Below are 26,997 nucleotides of genomic sequence, written 5' to 3' on the forward strand. Positions count from 1 at the left end.
ACAGTTTAACTTTCAGATCCTCGGCTGAGTTTGCATTGCTGTAGACTGAGCAAATTTTATATGGAGACAGACATACATTGGGAGATATAGCCCCAAATATTTCATTTATACATTCACTTTTTGCCGCAGAACCTCACTTTAACAAACATACCAGATTACTTATTCATCCTGAAACAACTGACAATTGTAGAGTTGATTATTCCAAGTTAAAGCTTCTAATGACTACTTCATAAAGATACTAATTATGAAATAAACATTGTACTCCTTAATTACACACTATTCCATCACTGAGAAGCGTAAAGCAAGACAAGAGGGTTAAATAGGTAGACTTTATTAACCTCCAAACTATGTAAGATTATATCATGTCTGAGCTGTATGCTGATCTTAACAATAAAGTAGAGGTATATTATTACTTAACTAAATTGGTCAACTTTTAGGAATGCTAAATTCTGTGTATTGCTTCTTTGGCTTGCAAAGTTGCTATTTAAAATAGGAATTAGCTGTCTGTGATGAAAAGTAAGTGTGCAGAGATTTAAATTGTGCCTGACAGAAGTATTTTCAGCACAAAGATGTGACTTCTTGCCTAATGGAATATAATAAGCATAATTGTTTTGATATGCCATGAACTCATAAAAGCCCCAAATATGCTGTATCTAATACCAGTGCTATTATATTCCATTTTTTTTAAATGTCTTTTCAGCTATGAAAGCCACTAAACTAGATGGATAGAGGCCTTACTAAGCAAATGTAAGTGTACATGGCATTACATTTTAGTAAAATGAAATGAACAAAAACTAGACGTACTGACATTCATCAAAGAAAGCAACCATCACTTTCAATCCATAGGAGATTTTTCTTCTGTTTTTGAATGCTTTAGAATGGATATGCATACACCGAATGAAAAGATAGTTGAATGACCAAAGCCACAGAATACGCTATGCTGCATATCAAGGTGCTGAATGGAAATGAGTGAGAAGATTTCAAATGTATAGCTCTAGTTAGGTTCTTTTATGCCTCCCATCACTCTAGTGCCCAGGAGAAAGAATTAGGAAAAGATTTATAATGCAACAGTTAGCAAGGATTTTATTCTCTCAGAAGTTAACCCTTGTCTAAATCTCTACACTCCAGCCGTGGAAGTGTGTCTAGCAGGTGAGACAGAGGACTGGGAGTCAGGCCTCTTGGGCTCTATTTCTGGCTCAAGCACAGATTTAGCATATTTGTGTCTCAGTTTATCATTTATACAATGGTTATATAAAATGTACTTATCTGCCTTACAGCAGTATTGTGGGGATAAACAAGTCATCTTTTTAAATACTCTGATGATGAAAAGCTGTAAAAAGAGCAAGTGGCATATATTGATATTAATTATTATTATTACAAGCATACAGTACATTGACTTAACTGCTTACCTAATCTCATTAATCTTTTGTGGGTTGGCAGGTTTACTTTTTCCAAAAAAAAAAGAGACAGGAACATTTATTTTTTAAATAAAACAACATGTTGTATATACTACTGGTGCAACAATACAAAATTAGAACACAAATCAATCTGCTTTATTCAGAGGAATAATGTGAGCACACCCCACTGTATTTATAATTAGAAAAAGGGAAACAATGTGAGTAATTTAACATTTCCATGCATCATGGCCAGTATGACTTCACATTCTTCACCATCATATGTACAAAATAAAATACTTGACTATGAAGAAGATAATCATTAAATTAGAGGTGATTCAAAAATGAAACCTGGAATACTAACACTTTTGAATTTTGGGAGGGGTAATTTGCCTTTGAAACCCAACCCTACACCCACAGTTTCAGAACCAAAACTAAAAGGGGTTGAATTTTCTTATTCTGGACATAACCAAAATATTTTCTGTCTCAAAGTGGTGAAAATCTCAACAGCTCCACTGACTGCACAAGTTTGCCACCATTTCTGATTGAAGTGTCATGAAAATGGCTTATGAGATTTTGGCACCAACGATACTCAACCTTGGCCTGAATGAGATCTGGATCCATACACTCTCCCATACCTCATTCTTTACCTGCTTGAAATATATAGAAGCTTTCCTCATGGAAAATAAAAGACATCACCAAAGTAAAAGATCAAAACAATCCCCCAATTGCTATTACTAAATTAGAAGTAGTTTTGTTGGATGTTTTCAAGAAATCAATCGCTTAGATATATCAAGGACTGTACTGCTTTCTGAAGTGAGCCAGAACTACCAGTAACATGCAGGTCAGAATCTCCACTATCAAAACATGGTACTGTGGAAACATTTAATATAAATTATACATTCCAAGATAGATATTTTATGAGGTAAAAATAATTAGTAAAATGTTCCTGTTTCCACTACTGTGGACCAGGGCAAAGGGTGGGGAACAGCTGCTAGTATAAAGCACTGATTATGCATCTTTCTGTATGCCTGATCTACAGAGAATATAGTTCTATTATAGTTCTCAACTTGAGAGTTTAGCGCAGTGCTTTTAACTCTGACGTTCTCAGTTTAGTTCCTAGTAGTGACCAAGACGACAGTCATCACACCAAGTTAGGATGAAAGGAGAGAGTCTGATGGATCCGTCATCAATAAAGGTGTTTCTGATATGCACTCCTCCTCCTCTTCCTCAGCCTGGTCTACAAAGGGGTTTAGATAGTTGTTGAAAAAACAGAATAATTTTATATATTGGCCTAAGAGCTGATTGCAGCCACCAGGCCATGAAAAGATGTCTCTGTAAAAATATCAAAAATTAAATCACTCTTTTTTAAGACAAACATATTTCATTTAAAGCTCATATCTAATCTGTGTCTGTCATAAATCTAGATGTCTTTCTGCATTACTATATTTCCAAGCATCCTCCAACCAATGCATACATTTGCTTCAGATTATATTTTTCCATATATATATTGGCAGAATTTCCTGCTTTTCCAAAAATAGTATGCTACCATAAATATGATAACATGCATTTTTTCAGTGAGAGCACTGTTTGTAATACTACTCAAAAATATAAAATTAACATTTTGTGGAGAAATTAAGATATACAGCTAAAAACAATAACCTTTTTTTTGAAAACTCAACTCCAAATACGTCTTCAACCTTTATAGCTTCACATTTCCTTTTATATATCACACTATTCAAAAGATCAAACATGAAGATGAGACATTTGATATCCAAAGCTTCTGATGCAGAGTAAGAAAATCAGTGCTGAATAATACAAAATTCATCACAAGAAGCTATGGAATGAAATAATTAAAATCTAATTAGCAAATGGTTATGGTCATGGTTTTTAATATGGTGAGTGTCTTCCTTGACTAACTGTGTAGTGCTTGTTTATGGACTATCACCATATGGTCCTCTAATAGATGCAAAGCTATGAGTCAGGAGGAGAAAGCAATGTCAAGAAAAGAATATTTGTTCATAACTAAGGTTGACCAGAAAACAACAATTACATTTTGCAAAAAATGTAGAAGTTTCAAGCAGTTGGCTTTGTTCTGTATCATGATAAAACTGAGACCTTTTGAATTTTTTCATGAAAAATGCAGAAAGATACCCAGCTCAGAATAGCCAATAGCCTGAGTGTTAAGGCACTCATGTGGGAGGTAGAAGATACAGGTTCATGTCCTTGCTCTATATATGGGCTTTTCACTAGGGTTCCTCTCTAGTTTTGACCAGAAATTCTATCCTGGACCTGAGAAACCTTTCCCATTGAAACTAATGCATTTCTGCAAAAGAGTTTTGGTTTCGACAAATTGCATTCTCCAGCAAAAAAATATTTTGTTGAAAAATGTCCAACCATGTCGACTCATAGCTGTTTAAGATATCAGAGATGAAAAAGATCTAGTCATATAGAATATAACCATATCTTTGCCAGTGAAGAACATTTCAGGCCATAGCCTCAGCTGATGTAAATCACCAAGCTCCACTGGTTTAACTCTCCAACATTTTAGTGTCTTGTCTAGTCTATTTTGTAACTGTATCCATTGGTTGTTCCTTCTACGTCCCTTAGGACATTATTCCTAAGGCTTGATCCTGCAATCCCTTACACAGGTATGGAGACTACATGAATTCAGATAAATATATTCACTCACATGCAGGACCAGATCCTAAATAATTCCTATCTTTCTTGAGAGAGGACAAGTAGATGTTAATTTATTCAAATTCTCGTGGTTTATCATATTTCTGCCTAGTTCTGCTTGGCCAGACTATATAAATTTAGCTCTTTTAAATTGTCCTTATAATAAAACAGCCCCCCTTCAGCCCCATAACATATATGTTGCTTTCTTCTAATTGTTATTTTAATGAATGTATTTATTTTATTAACATAATCTGGGGTTTTCAAAGGGGGCTAAGAGTTAGGAAGGTGTCCAGTATTGAACTCAATACTGGAGGTACAGTCACAGCAGGGCTATAGAGAACGTATTGCTTCCAAGCTCTGCTATGTGAAACTTCTGGGATAGGTAGCCTGTGGCTTTTTTACTGCCACATTGCATTGCAAGATGAAGTCTAATGTGTTGTCTACTGTCATCTCTAGATCTCTTTCAGTATGATTGCTTTCCAGGTTTCCACTCTCAGTAAGTAGGTGTTAGAAAAATGCAAGAGGAAAATTATCCTAACATCATTTTAGTGGCAGATAGGAAAATGAAATATCACTCTTCAAATCAATGACTTTACAACTTTTTGCCATTTAAGTGATCAGTTATACAAGCAAATTTCAGTGGAGAATCTACTAATAGCTAATCCAAGACATTAGGCATGTGTCTGTCTTTTGCCAGTGTCTGTAGTTGAAATCTCTATGAATAATGTAAAGAAAAGATGGATCCCTAAAAGTTACGCACATTTACTGGTATTTACTTATCCATTCAAATTTATTTAAAGCTTTAGGAGATATCTGTTAGAAGAATGTTACCACTGATTTCTGTGGGGCCTGGATTTTGTCCTTCATGATGACAAAGTGTAATTGGGTGGACCAACAATTCTCTCCTCTATTATTCCACTAAGGAAAAGGAAAGCTGGAGTATACTGCTAAACTTTCAAAATGCAGGGTTAAAAAAAAAAATCAAGAAAAAAATGGGCAAAATGGTGACAGAATATGTCCCAACTGATGTGAGGGGAAGGCACTTCAGTGCTGTCTGTACATTTGCACATTTTGCTAGCACGTAGCTAGAGCATATAGGTCCTGCTTCTAATAACTTCATAGCTTCTTAAAACAGTCTCTAACTTACTGAGTCAAGTTCATCCCTACCATAACTTCAACAAAGACAATGAAGTTAGACTAGAAGTTAGACATGGGGCCCACCATTTTTGAGTCAGTTCCACTTTTCTTTATGTGCATTCTCCTGGCTCTAAGATGCCGTACTCTGCTATACCATATATCCCCAAAATGAATATTGTTGTAGAAGTTCTAGGTAAGTATTATACGTTTGAAGAAACATGAAAATGTCTATTTGTAGATGTTATGTAAAGCCTCTGCTCAAATGCGATTGTAAGATCTGTAACTTGTATCATTAAGTTCTGCAACCTTTTTGCAGACTTTAACTTCAGTTATCGTTAGCATAGCCTTTTAAGTTTTGTAACCTTTGCAAGCTCTGTAACCTTTTCAAGTTACCACTTGTATGAACTTCCAAGCTGTGTAATATATCCCATCACACAATCAGAGAGAGAGAGTGAACAAGGGAGTGTGTGGGGAAGATAAGGGAGTGTGAACAAGGGAGTGTATGTGGGACTGGGCGGAGAGGAACTGCAAGAAGAAAGGAGCCAGGAGCCAGGTGTGTCTAATATAATCTGCCCTGAGAAGGCAATCACGGAGTGCTGTAAAGAAAAGAAGAACCTGGTATGCATGAAAGGAACTGGTCTGGGAATGCTTCTCGGTGATGGTCACAGAAGGAAAACTCAGTGTACGTGACAGGAGCTGCCCAGTTCCAGCAAAAGGAAGCAGCCATGCACACAAGCAACTGCTGCTCCTTGACCTGCTCAGCAGCCTGGATTCGTGACCACAGGTGGACACACCAGATCTACCACGCTTCGGCTTCTCGGCCTTCATGCTGTCTCCAGTAACTCTCCACCTCTGTAAGTGTGTGGGTGCATGAGGGCATGAATGCAGTGAATGTGTGCGTGTATGAATAAGCTCCATCTCTTTTCTATCTGACCTAACAGCGGTATTGTAATAAAACTAATACAAGTGTGACCCTGGGTTGTTTTTTAGGGGAACAGAGGTAACAGTAGAGTGCTTGAACTATACTGGACAGAACTGATACCTGTGTTGTGCATTTAGCCACTATTTCTCCTTTCTACTATATCAGCTTTTCAATTTTTTACTGTTAAAAACTTTAGTGGGGGCAGAGTGCAAACAAAAAGAGCAAAGAAACCTCAGACATATGCATTGACTAACATCTACAAGCGTCTCGTTCCAGGAAAAAAAAGTTTTCTTTCCTGTTCTCCAACTGTGTATGGAATAATTCCCCCATTGCACTAGTACATGGAGCATGACATATTCTGTGTCCCAGCGTAGTAAGCCATACATAATGTATGAATCTTTAGAAAGATCCCTTGCCTTAGAAATAATACACAATTACACAGTGCGCTTCAAATGGAAGATAGGGGGAGAGAATCCATTTAGAACTTTAAGTTTCAGAAAATATCTGTTTACAGTAATAATTTAAATAATTAACATACAGATTAAAACATTTTCCTTATCTACTCCTTTCAGCAGTGGGGTCAGCACCTACAGCTACACAGAGAGAAGACATAAAGCTTCCAGATTCAAAGCTGAGGAGTCTGTTGTTCCAGCTGCAATCTCAGCATATGGTGCAAAACTCCATGTGTGGTTGCACTGATGGGTTTGCATCTTGCCATCTAGCTAGATCATTGATGTGCTGTTTGCGCTGTCTTATTCCCCTGAATTCCTTCTTATGTTTGATACTAAGGAATATGTAGGCTGTACTTTTATCAACACTATGTGTGTGTGTCAAACCAATTGTATATATATATACGTGATTGATATGGCAGAAAGGGACGGAAATGTGCCCACTATCAAAGCATACATACCTTCAAGAATCAGCTGTGCCATTCGTAAACTACGATTTCTTTGTGAATCAGTAGCAAATTCCACAATAGCTCTGTTGCAGATGCACTTTAGAGTGCATTGCCACAAAACAAAGTTGTTCTGAAACCATGATTTCTCAAGCGGACAAAAGCTCAGTAGTGCTGCTTTCATCTTTTCTTTTGCTAATAGAATAGACACTTCAGTGGGACTACTCAGTGGAAGTGGAGGGTGACGGGATTTTCCCCCAAAAGATATCTCCAGGTATAACTATAGTACTATAAACAAAGAGTAACAAAGGCTACAGGTTTTCAAGGAAGTAAGGGAGCACTGGATGAAACAGCTAGGGCCACCAGGACATGAAGGTTATGATTTATCTTTTATTTATTTCTATCTTTTTAATTACAAGTGTTGTTTCTAATTTGTCTCAGTGTCAAAGTTGGGAGGATGCTCAGTAACAAAGGGATTTTAGGCATTCAGCTGCAAGGAATGGCAGGTAGGACCCAACTGGGCCATATTGATTCTGAAGTTGAGTTAGCTCAGGGGTGGGCAAACTATGGCCCGGGGGCCACATCCAGATGTTTTAATCTGATCCTTGAACTCCTGTCAGGGAGCAGGGTCTGCAGCTTGCCTCGCTCCAGCACTCCAGCCATGGAGCGGCATCGGGGATTTTCCCTGCTCCGCACGGCTCCTGGAACCGTGGCCAATGGGAGCTGCACGGGCAGCGCCTGCAGACAGGACAATGTGCAGAGCCTCCTGGCTGTGCCTCCACGTAGGAGCCATGGGGGGACATGCTGCTGCTTCCGGGAGCTGCTGGAGGTAAGCACCATCCAGAGCCTGCACCACTGACCCCCTCCCACACCCCAACCCCCTACTCCATCCCTGATCCCGCTCCTGCCCTCCAAACCCCTCTGTCCCAGCATGGAGCAACCTCCTGCACCCCCAACATCTCATCCCCAACCCCACCCCAGACCACACACCCCGCAGCTGGAGCCCTCACCTCTTCCCGCCCCCTGCACACCAACCCCTGCCCCAGCCCAGAGCCCCCTCCCGCGCCCTGAACTCATTTCTGGCACCACCCCAGAGCCCTCACCCCCTCCCACACCCCAACCCCCAATTTTGTGAGCATTCATAGCCCGCCATACAATTTCCATACCCAGATGTGGCCCTCGGACCAAAAAGTTTGCCCACCCCCGAGTTATCTGGTACCTAAGTATTTCAGCTCTTCATTTATTCTTTGTATAAGCTTTAAGACACTATGGTAATAAATCTAACCACATGCTAAACCTGCTGCCATGTAAAACTTAAAGTGCCATACCTAAAACTAAATGGAAGTGTAAACATTTCAGTAGGCATTAAATAATGTTAATGGATTACAGTGCAATACAGTTTGGTCATTGCTCTTTTTTCATAGGAAGCAGAAGACACCATGCCTGACTCTTCTCCTATCTACCCTGTCATAAATAAGGAGTAACTCCTTTGAAGCCAATTGATTTACAGCAATATAAAACCAATGAAGATGAAAAGAGAATCAGGCTCTTTTATTTTAGTTGGAATAATCAGGTGTTAAGACCTTGATTCACTGCGCTCAGCGGGGTGTCTCTCTAGGCTGGCTGTGCTCCAATACTTCATCTCTTTTCAGTAGTCTCTCTCTCCAGGATGGCTACGTTCCAGTTGTGCATCTTTCTCCATTAGTATATAACCACCCAGGAAAGACATAATCCACTATCTGATCTCTCTCCAATGGTGTCCTTCCACACACTCCTTTTGTTGAACAGCTGAGTTCCAGTACTTATCTCCTCCTTTAGCACCTCTTTCTCTCTCCTCTCATTGTGTTCCAGTATTTGATTTATTGTAGTTCAGCATTAATCACTTGATTCCTAACCACTAGTTTCTTCTCATCCTGAGTATATTGCAAAATTATATATAAAATGTGTGTGTCAAAAACTAATTAAAGACTTGACTTTAACATTTACAGCTCAGCACGTTAGAAATAGTCTCACTGAAGTCAATACAGTTACACCAGTGTAAAACTGGTGTAAATGAGACCAGAATCAGGCCCTGTTTCTTAAGGTGAGAGGAGATAAACCAGACACCCCCAATTACTGGTTGAGAAGTCAATTTCTCTATCCTGGTACAACTATTGCATGCATTAAATGTTTGCTTGCAAAATCCAGATAAGCTAAATTGTAGACTATAATATATATTTTCTTTTTAATTAATAAGAATTTCAATAATACAATGGTTATAGATGTAGTAATAGTAATTGATATGTAGAGGCCCCATGCTGCCAGTTCTAACAGTTAACATCTCTACAAAATAACCCAAGCAGCTAAAGGAATCTATGTTATAAATTCATCATCAATCAAAGGCAGTAAGCATGATCAAAACCTTAGAGCAGGGGTCTCAAAGTTCCAGCCCGCAGGTCATCTGCGACCCAAGAACCTCCCGACTGCAGCCGGCGGAGAAGAGACCCATGCAGCCAGCTCTGTTTGCTGCAGGCACGGCCCCTATTGGCTGGGGGAGAGGGACAGAGATACCATCACTAGTTGCGGGGCAGAGTCAGCCATGGAGGCAGTGGCACTTTTTTCCACAATGAATATAATCAAGTCAAAATACCGAACACAACTATCTGATGCACACCTTGCTGCAATCCTGAAGGTTTCAAATGCTCACTCACTGAGACCAAACATCAACAGACTGACAAAACTGAAGCATTGCCAGGTGTCTGGCAAACATTAAAAACTCTCTGGCAGGCGAAGAATTGTTATTTCTAAGAAATTCAAAATAAAAAATACAATATAAACATTTTCTTTTCTGAACACCATCATCAGTGACATTATTGGCCTGCTGGGAGGATTTGAGGACTGGCACTGGCCCTAAGGTAAACTGAGTTTGAGACTCCTGCCTTAGAGGCATTTGTTTATCAAACATTAAGCCAATCCTGATTTTTGGAGCTAATACTATAAAAAAATGCAACAAGAAAAAAAAAAGCCATGAGAGAAGTGATGAGGAAAAACTTCTTCTCTTAATTTATATTGCTGTTCATGTAAGGTCAATTCATTTTTTTTCCACTTTCAAATATCGTGACACAAGTCAATCTCCCCTCTCCCCTTCGCACCCCCGTCCCTGCACCATTCCTTAAGATTGTGCGGGATATCTCCACCTGTGTCTCTTTACAGCTCTGCTGGATGGTGGGGAGGAGAGGACATGACCATTTCAGATGGCTGGCATCCAGATGAGTATTTGAAGAGAAGAGTCCCTGTGCTCACCAAAGTGCAGCAACTGTAATTGTGGAGAACCTGTCCACAAGAGGTGCAGTGGGGAAGTTGTGGAGAGAGAGAGAAGAGCTGCCCCCACCAGGTGCAACCACAGTATCACCCTTATATGTATTCAAAATCTCCTGATTTCGTCACATAACATTTTGGTTAACTGCAGAACCTAACTTTGCTTCCCCCTATCACCTAAGAGGTAGGTAACCTCACTCAAGCTGTTATTTCCAGGCATGGCTGGGAGTTAACGTTGCCTTGGACATTTTTATGGATATCACACCGAAAGCAAATCATCCATTTCTCAAGACTTGATGCAAGTTCCAGGAAGAGGGTAAGTAAAATTAATTGAAAATACAGTGAAATGAAAATGCTGTTGCTGTGTTATACCAATATAATAAAAACCAGCAGGATCTTATTAAGAGGGATAAGGCAAAGATGCCACATTTATTGTAAATACCATAACAAAACAAAAGACAGCAAAAGACAAAAGCAAACAACGTTGTTTTACTACTTATTTCTATCACTACTTATTCCTTATACACACACACACACACATATTCATTCACACAATCATTCATTCAGGTTCTGTATAGATGTTACAGTTACCAGCCTAGATGTTGCTCATGCCAAGTTACTGGCCAGGTACCTTGGTCATGAGGATGGAGCCGAGACTGTGTCAGATGCATCTGATGCTCCTGGAGGCTGGCAGCAGAACCATAGACTCAAAGTCCTCAGTCCTTAGAGTCCAGTTTTATAGGAATTTATAACTATGTCAGTTCATGAGAGTTGCTTCATTTTGCTGTTGCTAAATCAATCAGCAGATGGCTGGCTCCATGTTATTAGATGTTTTGTTTTTTCTTCCTTTGAGGTGTGGTGGGTGGATTCCAGTTTGCCCTCTGGGGGTCATCTGGTTGATCCCACTTGACACCTTCTTCAGCCGACACTGAATTCTTCAGGCTGGTGACTCCCTAACCATTCATTCACATACATTCTCTATCTTAATCACATCTATTTCACTCTCTTTTTACTTTTTGGGGTGTTACCAATTTATGTGAGACTCCCTGTCTTTTAACAAGCAAAGATAAAGTGAGATGAAAACTTACAGAGGGTGGGGGTCTCTATCTATACACTATAACAGCTACTGTTTTGGCTTACTTAAGAGTTAATTAATGTTTAGCAAGTTTTATACAAAGTATTTCTTTGAGCTTAACAAGTTTTATACCAAGTATCTCTTTGAGCAGGCTTCACACAGACACAGCTGGTGGCTTGCAGGTTAGAGGCTAAATGTTGGGAATCACAAATTTACTTCTAACATAAACCTTAAGTTATAAAGTATTAATTAACAATAAATCAATAAATCATTTCTCATATAAACCATGTTTAATATAAACCTTCTTTAATATCCCTACAGCTGTGGCTCTCCTTCCTAGTTTAACAGCTTTTTACTGTAGCAGGAAAATGTGATCCATCTGTTAGATAGGCGCTGAAGGCAAATGATGCCTTGCAGGAATAGAACCTATTTGTGGGGATGGGATTTAGGGCCCCATCACATTCTCTGGGTATCTTGAAAAATACGACATTTAAAAACAGGAATATCAGCCAGCAGGAGTTACATCAAAGGAAAGATAAAATATATCTTTTGTTTCAGTATGCAGTGAAAAAAATTAACCAGTTATTTTTAGTACACTTGCGTGCTGCATAACAATGCAGTAAGCAGCATTATACAAACTCATTAGCACAAAGATTAAGGCAACAGAAAGAGATTATCCCATCATTTAATTTAAAGACTATTTTACCAGTGCTAATGGGTTAGTATATTTCTACAGGGATGAGGTGCAGTGTCAGAGAGCATAACATTAGCAAAGAACGTCAAAAAGAGTCTTCATCAGTCATGTTCTATAGCTATAGTAAGTACCAGTGTTTCCAAACATATCAGCAAAATAGGTTTTTTAGATTGCATGGATGGCTTATTAGCTGCAGCGTCCTACAAATACTATCATGCATCATAAAATCCTGATCACTTTAATATGCATCCAATATGAAAATAAGCCCTGGTCTACACTAAGCTCGGGGGTTGAACTAGGGTACGCGAATTCAGCTACGTGAATAACGTAGCTGAATTCGAACTACCCTAGTTCGAATTACTTACCGTCCAGACGCCGCGGAAGCGAACTCCGCGGCTCCAAGGTCGACTCCAGCAACTCCTCCTGCCACGGTGGAGTACCGGAGTTCGAACTAGCGCTTCCGGGGTTCGAACTATCGCGTCTAGATCAGACGCGATAGTTCGAACTACGAGCAGTCGAACTCGACGCGTCGACCGTCCCGGTAAGTGTAAACGTACCCTAAGAAATAGGTCACCTACTGCAATGGTTCCCAACCTTTTTGGCTGGCGGGTGCCAGCCGAAGGACCACTGCGGCAGTGGAGCACCCGCCAAAATGCCGCCAAATTTCGGCCGCGACGCCTCTCGATGACGTAGCTTGCTGTCGACAAGTGACGTCATTGAGACGCATCCCCGCCGAAATCTGGGAGCAATGCCTCTCGATGATGTCACTTGTCGATGGCAAGCGGCGTCAGCGAAATGCGTCTCCGCCAAAATTCGGGGGTGACGCCTCTCGATGACATCACTTGTCGGCGACAAGCGTCGTCATTGAAAGGCGCCCCCGCCAAAATGCTGCTGCGGCATTTTGGCGAGTGCTCTCCTGGGGGCCAGCATGCGGGCACATTAAGATGCCCCCGTGGGCGCCATGGCGCCCGCAGGCACCGCGTTGGGGACCCCTGACCTACTGTATAGAGCATCCAGTGGAGACACCTTACCAACTTTTCTTTATAAAATGCAATTTAACTTATATTTTATAATTAGCCATAATTAACAATCAAGGTGTGTTTATAACAAACCCAAAGCAGCCTTTGTTACCTGTCTTACCTGATTTGCAATCATTGCCTTTTGTGCATGTGTGTATGCTGATGTCAGTTTTCTTGCATCAAATGTCTGTTTCCCATCCGCAAAATACAGATAATATTTTCCTCTCTGCCACCCTCTTTCTCTAGTTTGTTTAGGCTCAGATCCTGCAAAGATTTAAGCATGTGTTTAACTTTATGCACTGTGAGTTCAACTGAACTCAAATCATTTCCATTGCTTGTTTTGCATTGCACATGGATAGAAGATATCCTTTGTCTTGAATAAGGATCATTAAACAATGTCCTCCTACCTAATCAATAGTGAATTGTTGTTAAGGTAAATGTGGTGCTATTACAAAACAAGAAGATGTATGCATTTTAAATGTGCTGTTACAGCCATGCAGGTTATTATATTACGCACTGTAGGCAGTGTCAAAACAAAGGGAAAAAATGTTCTGTGCAGGTCACACTTTGTGCATAACAAATTTATTAGTGACAGTAGGGTTTAAGTTGAATATAGAGGTGGACCTCCTCCCCTTCCTGGATTGTTAAGTAAATGTGAATTTTTGACAACATATGGTGTTGTGCAGGGGTGGGCAAACTTTGTGGCCCAAGGGCCACATCTGAGCATAGAAATCATATTGCAGGCCATGAATGCTCACGAAATTGGAGGCTGGGGTGCAGGAGGGGGTGAGGGCTCTGGCTGGGGGTGCGGACTCCGAGGTGGGGCCAGAAATGAGAAGTTCAGGATGCGGGAGGGGGCTCTGGGCTGGGACAGGGAGTTGGTGTGCGGGGCAGGGCCGCCCGGGGGAGGGGCAAGTGGGGCAATTTTCCCCAGGCCTCAGACCCCGCAGGGGCCCCTACAAGAATGTCGGAGGCTCCCTCCCATCTCTGCCTTCCCCCATTCCCCGGCGCCTCAGCGCGCCACATCCAGGTTTTCCATTCCTCGGATCATCCTAGTACCATTCCTCGGATCATCTCTGAACCTGTTGCAGTTTGAATTTATCCTTCTTAAACACGGGAGACCAGAACTGCACACAGTATTCCAGATGAGGTCTCACCAGTCCCTTGTACAACGGTTCTAACACCTCCTTATCTCTACTGGAAATACCTCACCTGATGCATCCCAAGACCACATTAGCTTTTTTCACAGCCATATCACATTGGCGGCTCATAGTCATCCTGTGATCAACCAATACTCCGAGGTCCTTCTCCTCCTCTGTTACTTCCAACTGATGCCTCCCCATCTTATTAATCCCTAAATGCATGACCTTGCACTTTTCACTATTAAATTTAATCCTATTACTATTACTCCACTTTACAAGGTCATCCAGATCTTCCTGTAGGATATCCCGGTCCTTCTCTGTGTTAGCAATACCTCCCAGCTTTGTGTCATCCACAAACTTTATCAGCACATTCCCACTTTTTGTGCCAAGGTCAGTAATAAAAAGATTAAATAAGATTGGTCCCAAAACCGATCCCTGAGGAACTCCACTAGTAACCTCCCTCTAACTACAGTAGGAGTCAGATCAGGCACTAGATGGAAGATGCTAAATACTGTTATAGATGCTCCAATATTAAAGGGCAGATTGACATTCTTACTCTTTGGTGAGCAGTTACTTATATAATTGATCTGTGAGGGTGAGTCTTAGGGTATGGCTACACTTGCGAGTTGCAGCGCTGGTGGAGGCTTTCCAGCGCTGCAATTAGTAAGTGTCCACACCTGCAGGGCACTTCCAGCGCTGCAACTCCCTGGCTGCAGCGCTGGCCGTACACCTCACTCAGCATGGGGAATAAGGATTGCAGCGCTGGTGCTGCAGCGCTGGTCATCAAGTGTGGCCACACACCAGCGCTGTTATTGGCCTCCAGGGTATAAGGGTGTATCCCAGAATGCTTTAAACTAAATTACTCCCTTTGTTTTGTTATGCAGCCTCTCTTTGTTTTGTTGTGAACCTCCGGAGCTCCGGAGCTGCTTATCAGCTCCTGTTTGCTGTGATCAATCTGTGAACAATCAAATGAGATCCTCCTCCCTGCGTGATTCACAGGGGTTGAGTGTTTGCATTTTGCTTGACCAGCAGCGAGAAAAGGAGTCATTCACAGGGGTTGAGTGTTTGCTTTGCTTGAGAGAAACGGGGGGAGGGGGCAGAGGGGGGAAAGAGAGTATGTTGGATGCAGGCTGTTTGCAGTTAACAGTAAGGGGGTGGGAAAATTTTCTGATTTTGCACAGTGTCAGTTCCAAAAATCCACTCTCTCTTTCCCCACCCGGTCCCTGTCACACTGCCCCACACCCCCCTCTTTTGAAAAGCACGTTGCTGCCACTTGAATGCTGGGATAGCTGCCCATAATTCATCACTCCCAACAGCGCTGCAAATGCTGCAAATGTGGCCACACTGCAGCGCTGGTAGCTGTGAGTGTGGCCACACACCAGCGCTGGCCCTGCACAGCTGGACGACCAGCACTGCAACTACCAGCGCTGCAGATTTGTAAGTGTAGCCATACCCTTACCTCTCTGACATCCTGAGCTGCTGCGTCTCAGTTTGCCTGCCCCAGACTCTATAAGAGGAACAGCCTTTTGCTCCAGCCACAAAAATCCACTCTACTCCTTACCCTTTCTAACAGGCTCTCTCTCTAGGCCTCTTTCCCAGCACACTCAGGTACAATCTGTTCTCTCTGGTCCTCTCTAGCCTGAGCCACCCAGGTATCTGAAGTGTCCCCGGCAAGACTACCTCTCAGGCCCCTCCCCTCTCCATCACACAACTGATGTGAAGGGGAACCAGGCACAGGTCAGCACCCCTTAAAAACACAGCTCACCACGTGGCAATGTCTAGTTGAAATACACATGTGATTTATAGTACTTATTTAAGTGTTTGTCATTCTGGAAGCTAGTCCAAACAGAGCACTTAAATGCTTAAAACTATGAAGTACTTACAAGGAGCTGATACTATCACAAGCATCTAAAGTAGGGACAAGAATGCAGTACATCATCATCTAAAGCAGTTCAGGCTTTAGCTTGATAGAGACACACAAAACCCTGGACTCAGATACATCTTAACAAGAATCTTTCAATTTTGAAGTGTATCTATTTATTGAAGTCATCAGGGCTGTCTGTGGATGCAGGTATCTGCCTCTGTAGGCTCATTGCAGGTTCAAGGTTTTGGGCAATATATTATGAAGTTGTAGGGAGCAACTCCATAGTCAAGATTATGATGAGGCTCTAAATCCCCTTTTTCCACACTTCGATGATTGAATTTTGTCTTTACTTTTAACACAGTAAAGCAGCTTCAGAGCACAGCTAAATTTTCCATAATATTTGTTTAATAAAGTATTTACTAACATTGGCAGAGAAACTTTAAAACAATCATCCCTTTTTAAGATTTCTCCCATTGTCACTTCAATGTTCTTTCAGGTCCCTGGAACTGTTAAACCACAGTCACTACAAATTGCACATTGCCAGACAAATATTCTCAGGCCTGGGGCTCTTTCAAATGTTACATACCACAGAAAAAGAAGTTATTCATTGTGCTTGTGTTCAGGGCTGGCTGTACTGTTTCTGCTGCCCCAAGCAGCACACCGAATTGCTGCTGCGGACGGCTGGGGCAGTCCATGTACCATTAGGGCAGCATGCGCGTTTCCGCGGCAGCGGCAATTTGGCGGCAATGAAGACAGAAGCTGCGCCGCTGCGGGCAGCTGAACATAGAAGCTGGTGCTGAATTGCCGCCACCGCGGAAATGCGCCTGCCGCCCTAACAGCACATGGACCGCCCCCTCCGTCCTCTGCAGCAATTCGGCGTGCTGCTTGGGGTAAAAAACACATGGACTGCCGCCCCTCGCAGATTGCCGCCAAAAGCACCTGCTTGGAATGCTGGTGCCTGGAGCCGGCCCTGCTTGTGTTAGCTTAATTTAGTAACTGAAGGAATGGCCCAGATTCTCCAACTGCTTCCATCCTCTGATGCTGCCGCCTGAATGCTCCTATCCCATTTCTTTCCCTAGTAGTTTTTGACACTAGATGCTTCACTGCCTCTCTGCTTGTCCACACCTCCCCAAAGGACTTAAATCATCACCACAGGAGTCCCCTGAACAGACCAGCCAAGGAGCATTCAAATGTTTATTTTCAGAGTGTGGAAGAGCATACTGGACATAAAGCTCCTCACTGATTCCCTCGCCCTGCTATTCACTCCTCTTCATCCTCGCTGATTAGCCAAGTTTGGTTTCCTAATTCCACATCTCCGATCCACTTTCTACAGTTATTTATGAAACCAGGGGGCTGGACTGGAAGGGGGGCCAGGGAATTGGACGAGGCAAGCAGCACATCCCAGGAGTCAGCAGACAGGCCCACTGCCCAGGCATATTCACCAACCCACCACATCAGATGTACAGGGCACAATGGCTCCCCAAAGTCAGTTCCCCCTGCCATGTGCTTCTCCCCAGCCCTCTATGCTGTTCCATTATTAAATATTAAAATCTCAATATTAAAAAATGAGGAATAAGGGACCATAAAAGGGAGGCAGTAAGGGGTTAAGGGAGGGGGCATGCAGGTAACCAGGGTACAATGGATCACTGAGGCAATGAGATTTCAGGGGATAGGGGGCCTGAAAGGGATGTTTGGAGGAATCACAGGAGGGAGGCATTCAGGAGTGATGCAGGAATCTAGGAAGTACACTGGTAGAGTGCAGCTGATGAAGAGGTCCATAGAAATTGGGAGAGCGGAGGACACTATAATATTTATCATACAAACTATAATATTCATCATACAAAACCCATGAAATTCCCCACCCAAAAAATTAATTAACTTAGAGTTAAGATTGGTCAAGTTCACTTCTTAACAATGCAATGAAGGATGATACTAGTTCAGGTAGCGCTATCTTCACCAACCCCAACTCTCATCTTACTACTCAGGCATCATAGCCACATATATTAGCAGAGTACGCTGCTCCCCAGCAAAAGGTCTGTACAGTTCCAGAATGTAACTATCCACAACATACACATCTGTTTCTTCACAATCACACCCATTGGGTAACCTGAACAATAGCCTCCCCTACCATCTTGTGTTTGGATTTGCTGACATCACTGCCTTTGCTTTGGATCGCTATGCTCCTTCCTAGACGTATTAGACCCTGTGTTGGTGGAGTTTGTCATCACCTCCTTTGGGGAGGGCAGAGGGCCAAGCAGCCAAGGAATCGTGTGTCTGGCCTTTGTTAAAGAAGTCATCACTCGACACTGGCAATCTGGCCAACTACAGCCTGCTGCTAATACTCCTTGTTAGTTAGGACGATGAAGGTTTTTTCATGTTCAAACTGTGTTCGCTGTGAGAGGTCACATGGTGTTTTCTATTATTGATAATAGCCCCACTTCCCCAATCCCTAATCATGCTTCTGGCTTTGTAATGAGATAAGGAGACCAAATCCACACCTGTAACTGCCAAAAGTCCTGGTTTGGCCAGGGTAGTCCCACATTTAAAAAACATTACTGGAAAAATGTATTCTTGCCCAGTGTCCCAGAACTATGTGCAAGGCATCTACAAAGCCACCCCTCCCTGGACTCTGCTGGCTGCCTCTCTCATATGCAAGTTCACAGCTTCACACCTTTGCTGAGTTCAACACAGCTCTAGAAGCAGCTGGTGGGGTGGGGAGCTGGCAGCTTGCAACTGAGAGAGGAATCTGGCACAGGGTCAGGGAAGGAGCAGCTGATATGATCTTCCTGTAATTTAAAGGGAAGGAGCTGGAATGTGGTTTTTGCCCACATTTACAAAATCAGTATATGTTGGGAGGGAATATTAAAGGCCAAAATGAAGCAAAAGAGGCCAGATCCAGTATTTGCATGCAATGTGTTGCAGATACGCCAGATCTCATTGACCCCCTAGAATTAGTGAGCACTCTTTACAGAGAGGGTACAATTCCTCAGCCAAAAATAAAAAACCTACGTCTTTCAATATAGGTTTTTACTGAACTGCCTTTTTTTAAGCAAAGATATCCCTGTTGAACAACACAAGAAAAATTCCACTCCTATTTGTGTTAGTTCCTTCTGCCTTTCTGGGTGCTGTCCCAGGACTATAAAGTAACCTTGAGTCTGCAGTTCCCCTTCAAGTACTGCCTAACAGTAGCATGAGCAACAAAATGTATTATGAAATTCCACCCCATTAAAGTCAATGGAAAATGCCCTTTGACCTCAATGGGGCCAGTATTTGACAAGAGAACACTACTTAGGAATTTAACCCACATTAGTTTATGAATATCAACAACTTTCTTGCATCTCACCCTAACGGTGTTTGGCATTTAGCCATGTGTTTCCTCTGGCTGAAGAGGTGAGATCATCATTGGGGTTATTGTCTACCTGAGCTTTTCAGAAGATAAGTTTCATGTTCCTTCATGTATCAGCTATGTATCTAAGGGAATATATGTGAATCTGTATCCTAGCTGGTTGTTCTGAGTGTATAATTGATAATTAATAGAGTTCATATAAAATATACTATAAAGATAATGAGAAAAGCAAGTTTCAGGACATTAGTATGCCAGGGAGCATTGAGATTGCTGAAGTGAAACATTCATCTGACAGGGCAATGCTGTACGGAAGCAAGGACTGCAAAGCAACTCCTGAGACAGTGCAAGACTACTAATGGTCCAAACTGATTGAACTCTAGAGCTGGGCAAATAATATTTAATTTAGCTGGCAGTTCTGAAAAAAAAAATTGGTTGGGGTCAATATAAAACTGATTTTTGGGTGGGGAATTTTCAGTAAACTGAAAAGTTGGTGGAGGGGCAGGGAAACTGTGTTGAATGAAAAGTTTAGTTCAACCCAACTGTAAAATGTTTCATTTAATTTCCAGCCATTTCTAATTTTCTTCAAATAAAAGCAAAGGAATTTAGGAAACAAAGGGCGACAGAGGGAGGTTGTAGTGACAATGCCCAACAATCCAGTGATTAGGGCACTCACCTGGAATGTAAGAGACCTAGGTTTGAATCTCCACTCTAAAACATGGTCTTGTATCCAGGTCTTCCCCCTCCCAGGTTAGTGGCCTAACCAGCAGCTTGTAAAGTATTCTGGGGTATGAGACACACCCTAAAGTGGTCAAGAGCTTCGTGGTTAGACATTTTTAATTGAAACAAAAGTTTTGGACATCCCCAAAAAGGTAAACATTTCATTTTTTCTGATGAAATGACATAAAATGCTTTGTTCTGAGACATTTCAACATTAAAGTGCATTTTCCCATTGCCTTTTGGGAGTTCTAATTTGGAATCCTGATGCCCCCACTCTTCCCTATGGGCCAGGTTCCCTGGCCAGACTCCATATCACATAATGTACATCATGTGACTCCCGTGATGCATCACAGTGCTAGGTCAGAGGGAAATAAGTGTATTGCCTCATAGCATATTTATACCCCCAGGGAACCCAGCCCATAGGAGAGAATGGGGGCTGGAACTACAATTACTATGAGGCATCACAGAGAAATGCAGTTAATGTTTTGTTGTGCTGACTCAAAAGAAAATATTTGGGTTCAGTTCAAAAAAATGAAATATTCCACTTTTGGGTCAAATGGATATGAAATGAATTTTTTTTTCATTTTCTTGATGAAAAATCAAAAGTATTCAGCAAAATGAAAATTTTCCCAGAGAAAATTTCTATTTTGTAGAATCTGCATTTTCCAACAGAAAATCATTCCCATCCCAACCTTGTATTTAGTCCTTACATTATTTTGTTAGTATACATTGTTCTTGTGTTAACTGCTACTTCTTTTGATATAGTCCAGAAAATTAGGAGGAAGTCTTCAATAGTGTATGGGTCTGAATGCTTTCAGTCAGAGGGATTGAGTGTGTGTTTGGCATATACCATGCTAGAGCAAATGTCATCAAAGCACGCACATTTTTAACAGATACTTTACATCTATAGGACAGCGAAATCATTACAAGGATAAATGTAGTTGTGTGTTTCTGGGAATTACTGCAATAAAATCTTGCATGTGGATCTTACACGTGGAAGTCTAAACACAGCCCTGGTATAAAGAGTTACAACTTGGCTGTGGGCTGAAACAGAATTATTCCCTTTACATTAGGGCTGAATTTGACCTCCAAAAACGTAATAGCCAGTTAGGCAGAGAATGAGGTGATCAGAGGACAGGTATGGAGTCAGAGTCTCCATTCTTATATTTTCTGGAATACAAATATTTTCTCAAATATATTTAATGAGAAACTTGAGAGCAAAGAGGAATATGGGCTTATGCAGTTCATTTACCTGATGATTTGATATAAAGATCATACAAGAGAACCTAGTAACTCCTTCTAGTTGGTTTAAAGGAAAGAACAATTAAATAACCTGATGCACAACACTTTAAGGAGTGTTTTTAATTCACTTGTAAAAGATTACTGGTAGTTTATTAGAGGCAGTGGCTATTGAGCTTGCAGCCTATATTTTGCAATAAAGACAAATATGATAAATTAAAATGGAATAAACACACACATGAACATCTGCTGTTTGAAGAATTAACTCCAAACATGGTGTCACTTTTTAGAAGGTAACTATGATCAGGGCCAGCTCCAGGGTTTTTGCCGCTCCAAGCGGTGGGGAAGAGAAAAAAAAAAGCCATGATCGCGATCGGTGGCAGCTCCACTGCGCCGCTTTCTTCTTCGGCAGCAATTCAGCAGCAGGTCCTTCCCTCCGAGAGGGACCCACCACCGAATTGCCACCAAAATGCCCAACGTGCTGCCCCTTCCCCTTGGCCGCCCCTTCCCCTTGGCTGCTTGCTGAGCTGGTGCCTGGAGCCAGCCCTGATTATGATATATCATTAGATCAGGCTACACAAACTCATCATCTTGGTCCTCCCCCATTTTCACATTTTCTTGAAATTGTGTCATAAAATGACACACTGTCTTTTTCACGTGCTTTTAGAATTAAGGAGCAGTTTTACAAATTTGGCAATGGTTATGCAGGTTTTCCTTCTAATGACAACACAAAATGAAGCCTCACTTGTTAACATGTCAGCTGTTCTTGGGATCGTAATTACCATAAATGCTTTCCTTTCTTCATCTATGTAATTATTTATAATAATATCATTCCCAATTGTATTTACATATGCCACCAAGATATTCTGCTATGGTAACATTGAAAACTGGGGTGCCTATTTTTTATTCCAACTGAAATACACACCTTTGTGGAGGGGTTTAACATATAAATATCTCCAAGCTGTAAAATGTGTCAAAACCTTCATGTTAGGCTCATCAGAAAGTGACACTAACAAGCCAGTCAGCTGATGAGATAATTTGCCTCTCATTGGATTAAAAAAAATCATGGATAGAAAGAAATCACATTTTGCTGCCTGCCATGCCCTATCACTTCAATGAATGGAGTTTGCTTAATATAAAATAATATATTTTCCTAAATTATTTCTGCCCAATTGTAGAGTTCTCTAAGTGACAGAATGTATACTCATGAGAAGACACAAGGGATCAATTTATTGCTGTCCTTGTGATCATATTGTTGGCTTTCTGCGACCTTTGCAGCTGCTGCTGTCTTTGTTTTAATATAGCTGTTTTGTACTGAAAACAGTATTAATGCAGCATACCAAAGAGGAAAAGAAAAACAAATTTTCACCCTATTTAATACTAAAATATATTGCTTACCAAGTCATTGATGCTACCATAATAAATGAACTAATATTATAAAGCCAGTATATGATCTGGATTTATCTGTTATAAAATAACTCCCAGATTTATTTTCTAAGTAGAAGAGTTCTTAAACAGCTGTTCCTGTCATGGAACACTACTTCAATTAAAGAAAACAGTGCCACCTAGGGAAAAAAAAAAAAAGCCTAACAACGAATAAACAATACCTCATTTCGTGGCACAACATGCCACACACTATAGGGTACCCAGGAACATATTCCATTCTTCAGAATTATCACCTTTTAACTTCAGCAACAGAATTACAAACACCATTGCAGGATGCAGCTGGGATATTTCTGATCTGTTTTATAACCTCAGCACTCCCTGCCTCTGGTGATGAAGAATGAGGATTAAGGGAAGGATAACAATCCAACCATGACCTTCTCTCCTGACCACTTAGAAGTTTGCCTCCCTAAAAAAGGAAGAGTTATGAAGGAAATCGTTCCAGGTATCCCTATGTCTGAATAAGCAGTTGGCAGTGCTTGGGTTCTGCTGTGTGGAAACCATACAGCTAACAGGAAAAATGACCGTCAGAACCCATACATATGCAAACCATCATGCAAAGCAGGTTGCAGAAAGCACATCAAGTGGCATTAAAATCTCCCACACCAGTTGGTGCTGCTTTAAAGCCTATGAAAGAGGGGAAAATTATATAAAATAAAGAATTATCTGTACAACAAAAATTGTAATCTTTTTATTTCCAACATGGCTAATATGCAAGCCATTTAAGTGCTCTTCTATTCATTGCTAAAGCATTTTAATATGACATGTTTAGCCAATTATTAAGATATCTTAATGCATACAGAAGTACAACATTTCTGTCATTCACACTATCCTCAGAGATTCTGAGAATGCATTTTTTCTGATGGGGGGAATACCATTAGGATAAAAGACAACAAGTAGGATCTTATTACAATAGTTCATTTACTTTTTTCTTTGTTGAATCTTAATCAGTCATGTCAGGCAGTTACACACAATTCACTGTTAAAAATTATCTTCATTAAAAGATCCTTATTGATGGCTATCTGGAAATGATTGATGGGTTCTTTGGCTCCAACCATATTAAAGAAAAGACAACAGAACACACTATGTATCATCAATAGATTAGACTGTAAGTAGATAAGGATGACTTTCTAATCCATATGGGCAGATTTATGTCACTGATTTGATAGCATGAGATGTCATTCTTGCAAAAACTCCATTATTTATTGTTTAATGATTTGATGCTACAAAGATTAGTCCATGGAAGAAATGTTAAATTGCTTTTCAAGTCCTTGATGCTTCTTAATGTTCATTTAGTTTTGCATTTTTTAAAATTAGATACATTGCAATTTTTTTCTCCCTCCCCACAAATTTCATCTGCTGTGTTTCTTCTGTTTACTGCCATTGCGGTTCACTATATCTGCAATCTGATGGCATTTTACAAGATTTACTGGATGCTTCTCCAGTGGGAATTTTCTTCAAAGGTTTCCCACAATTGCTACAGCTACTTAACCTGCTCTAGTGGTAGGAAAACCATCTAGCTAGGCCTCCCATTGTCCTCTAATCTAGCTCAGAGATGGTCTGGCTAACATGGTGATTAAAAATACTTGCCGCTGCAGAGGTATCACGGTACATTCTGAGGCAGGCTGTGGGCAGGAGGGAGAGTGGATGGGTTATTCTTGGCAATTCTTCCCCTATGACAGCAGCCTATAGAGGCCGATGCCATATGGGCCCAAGTCAGGGAAGTCCTCAGGGTTCCAGTAACCTGACTGAGGCATGAAATGGCTCCCAATCATCACTGAACCCTAGCATTGGCACGGGAAAGAACTCTCTTCCTGGAATCCAATTTGCCAGTCTTAAAGTCACACAACTCCTGATGATGATAACAAGCATTAAAAACTGAGCAACAAAGAATTAACAGGAATTTCAGTCCTTTTTGCTTTTGTTGGTTTGTATTTTAGAACTATTTTGAAACAGGCTTATTTCAGTTAAAGTACAAATTGCCTTAATTTTCTCTTTCCCTATTTGCTTCCTTCCTTTACTTAAGATCAAAGACAGTATTTATTTCTTTTATATAAACACTTACTTCAGTGTCACACAGAGCAATTAAAATCCCTTCCTAAATCACTAATCAACCTTATTTTTGTTTTGTTTTGTGTAATCATCTGCATACCAAAACCATAGTAGTTCCTTGCCGTTTAACAAGGCCAACTTGTAAATAACAGGTTGGCATTCCAGAGAATTTGAAATCTTTAAAAATGGTTTGGTATTAATCATTAAAATATATCCTGTAGATGGCTGCATAATCTAGGTTTCCATTTCCTTTCCCTGTTGCATAATCTTTTCATTTATTTTCTTTTTCTCGTCTAATCCTGTTGCAATTCAAAAACAAAATCAGTTCTCTCCCCATATTCCTTTGAACGACTACATTTGCATGTCAATATTACTTTATATTTTTCATGTCTTTAATCAAAGGGTTTCAATGTGCTTTACAAACACTAGTTTAGCCCAGTCTAGTGAGGTAGATAAGTAATGCAGAGCCCATTTTACAGATGTGAAAACTGAGCTACACAGAAGCTGTGAAGTATTTGCCCATAGCCAATGATGAGTCAGTGGTATAGCCAGGAATAAAACCCAAGAATCCCCTTGTGCTTTAATGGGTACTTAACTACTAGACAAACTTCCTCTCAACTGCAAATGATTAACACAGTAAATAATTTTGGGCCATTTGTGTACACTATATATTTTTACCTGAACAAGATTCTATCTAATTTTTCAGGTGAAACCAGTCCTAATGGGGGTTCTGCCTAACTACCAGAGATAATTTACACAATTGCAATACATATATATGCCAGTACATACAATATTAAAAACTTTAGATATTATTTTTCACCTGACGCACTCTTGACACACATTTTGTTATCACTTGAGCATTTGTGCCATAAGAAATGAAGGAGGGAACATGCTTTTGATTTTGTAAGCTTCTGACAAATGCTCTCAGCCTGTGATCACTCATTGAAAAGACCCACATATTTAGGACAGTTCAATGCAAACATCTGCTCAGTGCAGAGTAGCTATGCATCTAAAATGATATATTACGTCTGTCATCTCATTTTTTTCCCTTGGTAGTTTTGGATTTTCAAGATGGACTTGATCATCTTTTGGTAAATCAGTAAATAGTCAACGTTATTTTACCTCTATTGGCTGCCCATCTGAGTTTGTTTGGGACCACTGGCCAAAAAGGAGAGAAGTCTTCATCCTCACTAAACTAAGTTCCCAGACTGAGAGAAACAGTGAAACATGCAATCTCTGTTTGGCAGCATTTGCTAACATCAAATAGGTTATTTCTATCCTTAATTGTCCCTCAGTTGTCTTGCTCAATTGAAATTAGAGTCTCTTCAGAGTATGCCTATATCTCTGTACATAAATACCCACTACTGACCAGATTTTCAGAAACATTCAGCACCCAGCAGCTCCCCATTTTTTTAGTAAAGCACACTGTAAATCTGGCCATGTCTTTCTGTTTACTTGGACATAAGTTTTGGCCACACCTTTGTCAACTGAGTCTCTAAAAAATTTGCCTCTGAGGTATTTTGATGTCAACACAAGTTGTTGGCTGGAAACTAAGATCCCTCTAAGCTGCGCCTCTCCCCCGGCCTCAGACCCGGAGCAGCCACAGCCAGGGAGAGGTGCCTCTCCCCCGGCCCCAGGCTGCTGCGGTGAGAGAGGGCTGGAGGGAGTCCTCTCCCCCCGCCGCAGCCCCGCTGCAGCCTGCACCCCAAGCCCCTCATCCCCCCGCACCCCAACCCTCTGCCCCAGACCCAAGCCCCCTCCCACACTCCGAACCCCTCAGTCCCACCCCCACCACACATCACCTGCATATTGGTGCACATAACAAAATTCATTCCAAGCATGGATATAAAAAATTAGAGGGAACATTGGCTGGAAGTCAGTTTTCCAGGCATAATCTAACATATTGCACTGTTAGATACTATAGATCTAGCTACAAAAAGGAGTCAAGTATCAGAGGGGTAGCCGTGCTAGTCTGGATCTGTAAAAGCAGCAAAGAGTCCTGTGGCACCTTATAGATTAAGAGAAGTTTTGGAGCATGAGCTTTCGTGGGTGAATACCCGCTTCGTCGGATGCATGTAGTGG

General features: G+C 41.1%; 1 protein-coding gene across 7 annotated transcripts in view; it reads right to left on the minus strand.

The window, feature by feature from the left end:
• Positions 1-26,997, minus strand: part of ZNF385D (zinc finger protein 385D) — a 609,937-nt gene that overhangs the window by 297,220 nt on the left and 285,720 nt on the right. The gene's annotated exons all lie outside the window — the stretch shown is intronic.

Source organism: Mauremys reevesii, linkage group 2 (genome assembly GCF_016161935.1).
Source record: "Mauremys reevesii isolate NIE-2019 linkage group 2, ASM1616193v1, whole genome shotgun sequence".
Lineage (NCBI taxonomy): Eukaryota > Metazoa > Chordata > Testudines > Geoemydidae > Mauremys > Mauremys reevesii.